The sequence below is a fragment of the Phacochoerus africanus genome, chromosome 8 (assembly GCF_016906955.1).
Source record: "Phacochoerus africanus isolate WHEZ1 chromosome 8, ROS_Pafr_v1, whole genome shotgun sequence".
Taxonomy (NCBI): Eukaryota; Metazoa; Chordata; class Mammalia; order Artiodactyla; family Suidae; genus Phacochoerus; species Phacochoerus africanus.
This window is the reverse complement of record NC_062551.1, coordinates 157,039,079-157,051,253: the sequence shown is the minus strand read 5'-3', so window position 1 is coordinate 157,051,253 and position 12,175 is coordinate 157,039,079.

Here is a 12,175-nt window from a genome sequence, read left to right as displayed (position 1 = left end):
GTAGTTTTGATTTGCATTTCTCTAATAATTAGTGATGTATCCTGCTACTTTGATGAATTTGTTGATCATTTCGAGTAGTTTTTGTGTGGAGCCCTTAGGGATTTCAATATATAGTTTCATGTCATCTGCATAGAGTGAGAGTTTTACCTCTTCTCTTCCAATTTGGATATGTTTTATTTCTTTTGTTTGTCTGATTGCTGTGGCTAGGACTTCCACTACTATGTTGAATAAAAGTGATGAGAGTGGGCGTCCTTGTCTTGATCCAGATTTTGGTGAGAAGGCTTTCAGCTTTTCTCCGTTGAGTATTATTTTGGCTGTGGGTGTGCCATAAATGGCTTTTATTATGTTAAAGAATGTTCCCTCTATTCCAACTTTGGTAAGAGTTTTTTTTTTAAATCATGAATGGATGTTGGACTTTGTCAGATGCTTCCTCTGCATCTATTGAAATGATCATGTGGTTTCTGACTTTTGTTTTTTAATGTGGTGTTTGACGTTGATTGATTTGTATATGTCGAACCATCCTTGTGAACTTGGGATGAATCCCACCTGGTTGTGGTGTATGATCTTTTTTACATGTTGTTGGATTCTGTTGGCTAAAATTTTGTTGAGAATTTTTTAATCTATCTTCATCAAGGATATTGGCCTATAATTTTCCTTTTTGGTAGTGTCTTTGGTTTTGGTATTAGGGTGATGGTGGCTTCATAGACTGTCTTTGGGAGTGTTTCCTCTTCAACCTTTTGGAAAAGTTTAAGAAGGACAGGTGTAAGTTCTTTGTATGTTTGGTAGAATTCGCCTGTGAAGTCATCTGGCCTGGACTTTTGTTTGTGGGGAGTGTTTTTATTACATATTCAATTACATCTCTAGTGATTGGTCTGTTCAATTGATATATTTCTTCTTGATCCAATTTTTATGGGCTGTATGCCTCTAGAAAGTTGTCCATTTCTTCTAAGTTGTCGGATTTGTTGGCACATAATTGTTCATAGTATTCTCTCATAGTTTTTTGTATTTCTGTAGTATCCATTGAGATTTCTCCTTTTTCATTTCTTATTTTGCTTATTTTAATTCTTTCTCTCCTCTTCTTGGTGAGTCTGGCCAGAGGTTTGTCAACTTTGTTTACCCTTTCAAAGAAGCAGCTCTTGGTTTTATTGATTTTTTTCTATTGTTTTTTCAATTTCTATTTTATTGATTTCCTCTCTGACCTTTATGATTTCCTTCCTTCTGCTTACTTTAGGTTTTGTTATTCTTCCTTTTCTAATTCTTTTAGGTGGTGGGTTAAGTTGTTGATTTGCGATTTTTCTTCTTTTTTGAGGAAGGCCTGTAAAGCTATGAACTTCCCTCTAAGCACTGCTTTTATGGCATCCCATAGATTTTGAATGGTTGTGTTTTCATTATCATTTGTCTTGTTTTTTTTTTTTTTTGTCCTTTTTGTCTTTTCAGGGCCACACCTGTGGCATGTGGAAGTTCCCAGGCTAGGGGTCCCATTGGAGCTGTAGCTGCCGGCCTACGCCAGAGCCACAGCAACACCAGATCCAAGCCGCCACAGCTCATGGCAATGCCGGATCCTTAACTAAGTGAGGATCCCACAACCTCATGGTTCCTAATCAGATTTGTTTCTGCTGTACCATGACAGGAACTCCTCGAGGTAGTTTTTGATGTCCTCGTTGACCCATTGGTTTTTTAGTAGAATGTTGTTCAGTCTCCACATAGTCAGTTCTTTTCTCATTTCTTCCTGTAGTTGATTTCTAGTTTCATGCTATTGTGGTCAGTGAAGATACTAGAAATAATTTCTACACTCTTAAATTTGTTGAGTTTAGTTTTGTGCCCCACTATGTGTTCAATCCTTGAGAATGTTCCATGTGCCCTTGAAAAGAATGTATATTCTGATTTTTTTGGATGTAATGTCCTGAAAATGTCAAGTCTAACTTTTCTATTGCGTCATTTAGGATCTCTGTTGACGTACTGATTTTCATTCTAGAGGATCTGTCCATTGATGTGAGTAGGGTGTTAATGTCTCCTACTATTATTGTATTCTCATCAGTTTCTCCTTTCACGTCTGTTAGTATTTGTCATATGTATCTGGGTGCCCCTATATTAGGGGCATATATATTGACAATTATAACTGTAATTTTTGAATGGATCCTTTTATCATTAAATAGTGTCCTTTTTTTTTTTTTGTCTTTTCATGGCCTTTGTTTTAAAATCTATTTGGGGAGGGAATTCCCGTTGTGGCTCATTTGACTAGGAACCATGAGGTTACAGGTTTGATCCCTGGCCTTGCTCAGTGGGCTAAGGATCCTGCATTGCCCTGAGCTGTGCTGTAGGTCACAGAGGCAGCTCGGATCCTGTGTTGCTGTGGCTCTGGCATAGGCTGGCGGCTACAGCTCTGATTTGACCCCTAGCCTGGGAACCTCCATATGCAGTGGGTGCAGCCTTAGAAAGGACAAGAAAAACGCCAAAGAAATAAATAAATAAAATCTATTTGGGGGAAGTTTCCATCGTGGCTCAGTGGTAACGAATCCAACTTGTATCCATGAGGATGCGGGTTCGATACCTGGCCTTGCTCAGTGGATTAAGGTTAAGGATGTGGCGTGACCATGAACTGTGGCGTAGGTCACAGATGCAGCTTGGATCCAGTGTTGCTGTGGCTGTGGTGTAGGCCAGCAGCTACAGTTCTGATTTGACACCTAGCCTGGGAACTTCTACCATGCCATGGGTGCACCCCTAAAAAGACCAAAAAAAAAAATCTATTTTTGTCTGAGTATTGCAACTCCTGTTTTCCTGTCTTTTCCATTGGCATGAAATATCTTTTTCCATCCCCTCACTTTCAATTTATGTGTGTTTTTGGCCCTAAGGCGAGTCTCTTGTAGGCAGCATATTGTAGGCTCTTGTTTTATTATACAGTCCGACACTCTGTGTCTTTTGATTGGAGCCTTTTGTCCATTGACATTTAAGGTAATTATTGATGAATATGTATTTATTGCCATTTTAGACCTCGTTTTCCAGTTGATTCTGTTTCTCCTTTGTTCCTTTCTTTCTTTGGTTGGATGGTTTATTTTATGCTTGTATCCTTTTCTCTTTAGTTTTTGTGAATGTAATGTTTGGCTTTGATTTGTGGTTGCCCTGTTTTTCAAGTATGTTAACCCCTTTCTATATCAGCTTGCTTTAGCCTTATAGTCATATAGGCTCAAACACATTCTAAAGGGGGGGGGGGGGCAGGGGAGAGACTAGATGTACTTACTTTCCTTCTGCACATTTTATGTTTTTGAAGTCATTTGTATCATTTCCTTCTTTGTCCTTTTGCTGTTCCTTGTGTTTATCATTTGCTTTTACAATAGGGTTGTTGTTGTTTTTTTTTCCTTTCAGATCTGTATACTGGCTTATTTAAGTGATTACCTTCCAATCGTGATTTCTCCCATCCTATTTTTTCGTAAGTTTTTATTTAGAGGAAGCTTTTCAGTATTTATTTTATAGTGGGTTTAGTATTGCTGTACTCTTTTAGTTTTTGTTTGTTGGAGACATTCTTTTTTTCTCCTTCTATTTTAAATGGTATTCTTGCTAGGTAGAGTATTCTAGGCTGCAAAATTTTCCCTCTTAGAACTTTGATTATATCTTGCCACTCTTTCTGGCCTGTAGTGTTTCTGTAGAGAAATCAACCTATGGAACCGCTTTGTTAATTAACTCTTTGTTTTTCTCTTGCTGCCTTTAGAATCCTCTCTTTAACTTTTGCCATTTTTATTATACTATGTTTTGGTGTGGGCTTGTTTGGGTTCAACTTGTTTGGGGCCCTCTGTGCTTCCTACATCTTGATATCTATTTCCTTTAGATTTGGAAAGTTTTCAGCCATAATTTAACTATATTTTTAAACTTTTCTTTTTCTTCTCCTTCTGGAATCCCTATTATGCATAGATTGTCCCAGTTTATAGTATCCCATAGATCTCTTATGTTACTTTCATGTTTTTTCATTTGGTTTTCTGTCTGCTGTCCTGACTGGGTGATTTCCATTATTCTACCTTCCAAGTCACTAATTCGTTCGCCTGCATTATTCATTCTGTTCTTCAATGCTTTTAACTTAGCTTGTGTCTCTGCAAATGAATTTTCTATTTTTCTTGGTTCTTTCTTACATTTTCTAGTTCCTTTCTAAAGTAATCTGCATTACTGTTCATATCTGCTCTTAATTTCTTCATATTCGCTCTTAATTCCTTCAGTATTTTCACTCTCTCCTTTTTGAACTCGATGTCTGTTATAGACTGCAGAGGTCTGTTTCATTATTTGCTCCTTAAAGTGAATTTTCCTATTCTTTTAACTGAGATGGTTCCTGGGCTTCTTCATTTTGCTTACATTTTTCTTATGCTGTGAGTTTAAGGAAATTAACTACTGTTGTCTTGGAGGGCTATTTATATGCATGAGTGCCCCTGTGTATTTTGTTAGGGCTTACTTTTTATTTTTCGGGTGCTGCATGTGCTTCCAGGGGGATGGAGGCAATGGGTAGGGGTAGTAGCCAGTGCCTTGTTGCTGGGCCCTTGACAACTGGCAAGGACTCATGTGAGGTGCAAGCTGCTCCTAGTTGCAGGGCCCTGGGAAGTGACAGTGATCAGGCAGATCTGGGCAGCGCATGGAGCATTTGGCAATGGCAGCAGCCAGGCGGGTGTGTTTCCAGGGGAGCGAGAGCAAAAATAGCTGCAATGCCTTCTTCTTTGCGGACCTCTGAGGTGACTGGGGCTGTAGGTTGTGCCTGTTGACGGGCCCTTAGTGGTGGTGGGCCATGCCTCCCTCTGGTATGAGATGACTGCTGGGGTTTGTTCCTGTCACCCGTAGGTCATGCAGGTGGCCACGTCATGCTTATCCCCTCACTGCCCTTAGGCCACACAAGAGGTGCCCGGCCACCTCTAGCACACACAAGAGGTGCCCTGTTGCCCATAGCACAAGAAAGTGGCGCCTCACCACCCATAGCCTGCGCCAGAGGCGCCCTGCCCCCCAAGAGTCTGCACTTGTGCAGGGAAAGATATTTCTATGGCCGTCCACCCCTCCTCCTCTCACCCCCCACCAACAATGTTACTTTGCTACTCCTGGAGGCCCAGACCTACCCCTGGGTTCCCTTGGCTGTGATATTGCACTCCTCAGCCCCCAGCGCAACACTCCCCAGCCCCTCAGGCTGACTCCATCCCACCAACCCTAGTCCTCTCCCTGGAACTGACCTCTGGAACCTGAGTCTCAGCGCCCAGGCCCTGCCCGAGCGCCTCAGGCTGTGGTGTCCAGGGGCAGTGGTGCAGATGATCTGTGCAGCTCTCACTCTGCTTTGCCCTCCTCAGTCCAGCTGCTGCGCTCTTCTCTGCAACTTTGAGGTCCATCTGTCTCAGCTGATCTCCCCATCAGCTAGGTGGCTTTCCAGGGTGTGGGTTCCTTTCCTCTTTAACAGCTCCCTCTCAGGAGTGCTAGTCCCATCTTGATTACTTTTCACTCTCTCTCTCTCTTTTTTTCCTTTTGTTTGGCTGATAAGCCAAACAAGGTGCAAACTAGATCTAATAAGTTTTCAGGAAATAAGATCAGTATACCCAAATCAACTATTTCTATACACTTGCAATAACTATCAAAAATTGAAATTTGGAGATGCTGTCATTGGCTCAGGGGAAATAAATCTGACTAGCATCCATGAGGATGCAGGTTCAATCTCTGGCCTTGCTCAATGGGTTAAGGATCCGGCATTGCCATGAGTTGTGGTGTAGGTTGCAGATGCGGCTCAGATCCCACATTGCTATGGCTGTGGTATAGGCCAGCGACTACAGCTCCGATTCAACCCCTAGCCTGGGAACATCCATATGCTGCAGATGTGGCCCTAAAATGACCAAAAAAATTTTTGAAATTTGAAAATGCCATATACAATATTATCAAAACTATGAAATACTGGAGTTCCTGCTGTGGCACAGTGGGATAAGGATCCAACACTGTCTCTGCTGCAGTGCAGGTTCGATCCTCAGCCTGGCACAGTGGGTTAAGGATCCAGCATTGTTGCAGCTGTGGCATAGGTGGCAGCTGTGGCTCAGATACAATCCCTGGCCTGGAACTTCCATATGATGCCAGCACAACCAAAAACAAAACAAAACAAATTTAGGTATAAATTTGACTGAAGATGTACAAGATTTGTACTGTGAAAACTATACAACACTGCTGAGAGACATTAAAGAAGACCTAAGTAAAGGGAGAGATATACCATAATCACGGATCAAAAGACTCACTGTTGTTAAGATATCAGTCCCTCCAAATTATTCAATTCAATACCAGTCAAAATCCCAGGATTTTTTTTAAAAGTTCACAACCTGATCCTGAAACTTAAATGGAAATACGAAAGGTATTTTGGGAAAGAGGAACACAGCTGGAGGACAAACATTACGTTATTCCTTGGTGTGGAATTGGTGGCAGCGTAGACAGGTAAATTAAAAGAACAGAATGGAGAATCTAGAAACAGACCCACATGTCTATGAACAACTGATACTCAACAAAGGTGCAAAGACAATTCAGCAGGAAAATAGTTTTCTCAACAAACGGTCCTAGAACGATCAAAGAGCCATATGCAAACACTGAACTATGATCCATGACTCACATCACATGAAAGAATTAACTCAAAATTAATCATTACCCTCAATGTAAAACCCAAGTTACAAAACTTCTAGAAGAAAACACGGGAAGAAAAATCTTCAAACATTGGGGTCAGGCAGAAATTTGTCAGGTATAAATTTATCTACAGTCGACCCCTGCACAACACAGGTTTGAACTATGGGGTGCACTTACACATGGACTTTTTTCACTAAGTATGTACTACGTTAATACACAATCTGTGGAGACAGAGGACCACCCATAAATTATACATGGACTTTTGACTGAATCGGGGGTCAGAGACCCTACCCCCCATATTGTTGAAGGGTCAACTGTATTGGCTCTTTCATAGATATTTTTGGATGGTCTGAACAAATTAAATTGGACTTAACTAAAATTTATTCTTTCAAAGACACTAGCAAGAGCATGGAAAGGCAAGCCATAAAGTGGGAGAACGTATTTGCAAATCATCTGATAAAGGACTTATATTCAGTATATGAGTCATTAAGGAACTGCCAATTAAAACCACAGTGAGATACCACTGGCCACCTATGAGGATGGCTAAAATGAAAAAGACTGACTACACACAGTGCTGGTGAGGAGGTAAAGCAGCCAGAACCTTCATATACTGCTGGTGGAAGTGTAAAATGGTGCAAACGCTCTGGAAAACAGTTGAGCAACTTAAAAAGCTAACCATACACCTACCATGTGATCCAGCCATTCCTCTCCTGGGCATTTACCCAAGAGAAAGGAGAGCATGTATTCATACAAAGACCATACAGAAATGTTCCTCATTTTTTCACTCATGGTATCTATCCCCAAACTGGAAGCAACTCAAATGTCCATCGACAGGCAAATGAACAAGCAACTGTGGCACATCCACACAGATGTCAAGACTAATCAAATTACACACGTTATGTACAGTTTATACTATGTTAATTATACTTCAATGAACTGTTATAGTTTGGAAGAAACTAAGGAGAAATAACAACTAAATGCAATGTAGGACCCTAGATAGGATTCTGGAAAGAAAAGGAACATTAGTGTTCACATTGTGAAATTCAAAGGTCTCTGGGAATTCCCATCGTGGCACAGCGGAAATGAATCAGACTAGGAACCATGAGGTGGCGGGTTTGATCCCTGGCCTCGCTCAGTGGGTTAAGGATCCGGCATTGCCGTGAGCTGTGGTGTACGTCACAGACGTGGCTCGGATCTGGCATTGCTGTGGCTGTGGCGTAGACTGGTGGCTGTAGCTCCGATTAGACCCCTAGCCTGGGAACCTCCATATGCCATAGGTGTGGCCCTGAAAAGACAAAAACAAACAAAGAAGGTCTTTGGTTTAGTTAATATTATGTCAGTGTTAATTACTTCTTCTTGATGATTTTACTATGGCTACGTAGAAGATGTTAACACTAGAGGGAGCCGGGCAAGGGGGATATGGGAACTCTGTACTATTGTTGCAACTTTTCTCTAAGTCTAAAATTAATTCAAAATAGTAAGTTAAAAAATATACACCATAAATTTTTTTAAAAGACCGACTTACCTTACAGAATAAATACTCTTTTCAAATATATCTTTTATCTGTCATATCCTCTGAGTCCACTGTAACCATAAATCGGCAAATTAGTAACTTTTGCCTTCTGTAAGAAAAAAACCCATGTAACTGCTTTAAACCGGGCAGTACTTTGCTGTGAGTCACTGCTGAACTTCTCTGTGTTACAAAAGTCATGTGTGCTGAGAAGGGACATTCACCTATAATGAATGGAGTGAAAGGCTCTCCCGGTGCCATGGAAGGCTTCCTCCTATGGAAGGTTGAAAGGGCCATGGAATTAACACCCTTCAGGAGCTGCCCTCAAGCTCTGACCAATGAATGTTGGAATACAAACACCCAGATCTCTCACCCTTTGTGGGATATAATTTTGAGGCACATGTTTTACAGTGGCTTTCAGAGTTTTCCCAGTGCAGTTAAAACTCTAGTTGCCCAGAGTGGTACCCTGTTGATAATGCATCCTTCATTGGCTGTCATCCCTTCTCCCCCTCTACTGGTGTTTTCTCCCAAATAAACTATTTGTGCTCCAATCTTTGTGTCAGGGCATGCTTCTGGGAAAACCCAAACCAAAACAAGCACTAGAATTTTTTTTTCCAGCGTCCTAGTATGTCACCTTTCTACCCCCTGGGCTCGGCATCTCATTTTGGAGACCACTGTGCTACCCCACAATAACTCCACATTTGGCCATCCCCTCCCTGCACACCCCCAGGACTGGTAGATTGTGCAGTGTAGAGGGCAAACCCCAATTTAGCAGGAAGCTCGCAGGTACCAGCCTAGACACTAAGTGTCTTTTTCCAAAGATGGAAAAACCCGATCTTTGCTCCTCTGTGTCTCCTTTACTATCACTCAGCACACTCACATTTCTGACACCAGATGTATGAAGAATTTTTCCCACACCAAGCCAAGACTCTGTGACATCTGCTGAGTGTCCTACAATTGAACTCAATCCTGACATCATCCACCTAGAGATAATCCCACAGGTTAAGGGCTCAGTCCCACAAGGCTGCCCCCCCATGTTAATTGCAGGTAGTAGGTCCCCTAGATACCCAAAGCTTCTGTTCAATTTGGATACTTGGGACAGAATTGGTTCCCATGACCTTCTCTCCCTTGGTTTCCATTATTTGCTGGAAGAGCTCACAGAACTCAGGGCAACACTGATATTGACCAGCTTACTAAAGGATATGATAAAGGATATCGATGAACGGCCAGATGAAGATACAGAGGGCACGGTATGGGAGGGTCCTGGGTGCAAGAGCTTCTGTACTTGTTGGAATGTGTCCCCTTCCCAGTACTCGGACATATTCACCAACCCCAAAGCTCTCCAAACCCCATAATACTGGGATTTTTATGGAGGCTTTTTCATGTAGACAGGATCAATTAACTCCATTTCCAGCCCCTCCCCATTCCCTGTAGGATGGGGGTAGTGGCGGTAGGGGCTTAAAGTTCCGAGCTTCTGATCATGGCTGGGTCTTTCTGATGACCAGCTCCCATCCAAGAGCAATCTAGGAGCCCGCCCAGAGTCACTTTGTTAGAACAAAAGACACCCCATCACCCAGGAAATTTCAAAGGATCTAGGAGTTCAATGTCAGAAATTGGAAACAGAGACCAATATATATGAATTTCTCTATTCTCTTGCAGTGCACCATTTTATCTTTATAATTCCTTGTATCTGCCCCCAAGGTAACCCCCTGGGAAGAAGGGGTAATGGGCAGAGCAGGATTCAGCTATTTCTGGGTTCCTTAGCTCAACTATCTCCAAACCATCTGTCACCAGCAGTTCCGGCTGCTATAATAAATTACCATAGATTGGGTGAGTTGTACAACAAATATTTATTTCACATGGTTCTGGAGGCTGACCAAGTCCAAGATCAAGATGCTGAAAGATCTGACTAGGGCTCTCTTCCTTGTCTGCAGATGGCCATCGCGTATCCTTGCAGATGGGGCTAACTGTTTCACGTCTCTTCTTAGGACACACTATTGTGAGGACTCCCCCCTCAGGGCCTAACTGCCTCCCAATTCCATAACATTCGATGGCAACATACGAATCCAGGGGGGACACCTTTTGTTCACAGCATCAAAATACCATCTCCTAGACCTCAACACAACTTCCCAATCTTTCTTAACATAGCAGGCCAGATAGTCACCTGCAGGAGTTACAGTGGTCCTGCAGGATTCCTTGACACCAGATTACTTGAAAGCATATTTTTGAAATACATCTACATTTAACTCATGTGTATGTGTGACTTTTCTTCTATCAGCCAAGTTTGGAGAATCAGCTGGTGCAACTCTGGCATGAATGTTCATGTCTGCATTCCACCCATGGGGGCTGAGGGTGTGGTTGGGCAAGATGGTCCCCTTGGGGCGGGAATAGCTCTGAGTCAGCCTCCTTTCTGAGCTGAGTTCTTGCAGAGATCCCTGACTCCCCACTATGTACAGAGCTCAGCCAAGGGTCTCCTTTCGCTCTTTCTAGATCTGGAGCTACTATCTAGCTGGCTCTGGGTGAAGCGTTTTAGTGTTTTTAGACTAGATGATGAGTGTGCATCCTTGTTTAACACATCAACAGCTTCGATGTGGCCTCCAAGCAAATTACTTGACCTTTCCTGAGCTTCACTTTCCTCATCTGTAAAATGGAGATAAAAACGGACTTGCTTTTGTTACAGGACTATGAGGATTAAAGAAGATTTTGTATGTTGTATGCTATTCAAACGTATGGTGATATTTAAGGCTTAAACTACAAAATCTGTTTCAAGGAACGTTAAAAATTCCTCCTTCACTAAGAATTTACAAATCCTGATTTGTGAAACTGAACAATTACTAAAAGAATTTCCTAAAGGGTTCCTCTCAAATAACTTCAGGATAGGACGGCCCATATTACTCATATTTTAGAAAAAGGTCCATCATGTTTACCGATGCATTTGCATAAAACTTTATTGCACTAAACTCAACCCTTATACCTCTGCTCCTTTAAGCCTGACAACCTGTAACAATTACGGTGAGCTAAACTGCTCTAAATAGCCCCAAATATGCTGTTACTCACCTACAGTAAAAGTTTTAATTCTTGCTCCCATAACAGACCAAGCCAAGGTTCAGGTTGATGGGCGGTTCTCCATACAGTGATTCAGGGATCCAGGCTCCTTCCAACTTACAACTATCACCACACATGGCTTGGTTGAACTGGCGTCCAAATAATAGAAAAGCCAGGAGAACCTCACACAAGAGGTTCGTTACCACTTCTGCTGATTTTTGTGGGTTTTTTTTTGTCTTTTGTCTTTTGTCTGTTTTAGGGCTGCTCCACGGCACGTGGAGGTTCTCAGGCTAGGGGTCGAATCAGAGCTGTTGCTGCCTGCCTACACCAGAGCCACAGCAACGCCAGATCTGAGCCACATCTGCGACCTACATCACAGCTCACAGCAATGCCAGATCCTTAACCCATTGAGCAAGGCCAGGGATCAAACCCACCACCTCTGGTTCCTAGTCGGATTCATTTCCCCTGCGCCACGATGGGAACGCCTATTGACATTCTCTTAGAGAGAACTTTAACAAGAGGAAACGTAGCCCAGAGGTGCCCTCAGAGAGGTGGGTTTCAGTGGATGGATAGTGATCACCACCAGTAGGCAGATGAGGACATAGTCTCAATAGGACCCAATGATTTGCCAAAATTAGTTAGGGTCCCCAGTGACAAACCAGGACTGAACTGCAGCCCAGAGGTCTGGTGCCCAGTCATGTCCGGTACTTTAATAAAATGCACAGCTCCCCCTTGATCTGACTCACCATCACCTCTCACCTGAATTCTTCTCACTGGTCTCCTAGCGTCCATGTTTCTCCCTGTAGTCTGTTCTCCACCCTGCAGACAGGGGAATATTATTAACACCTACACCAGATCGTTGTGACAATGACAGGAAGTCAAAAGTGGGGAAGAAAATTACCCCCAACCCCGCTCTCTGATAGACTGTCCTTTCCCCCATGCTGTCTGCCAGCCTTTGCTCCTGGCCAGGAGTGGCAGAGCCTGCACCTGAGCCAGGCCTGGCGGCACACC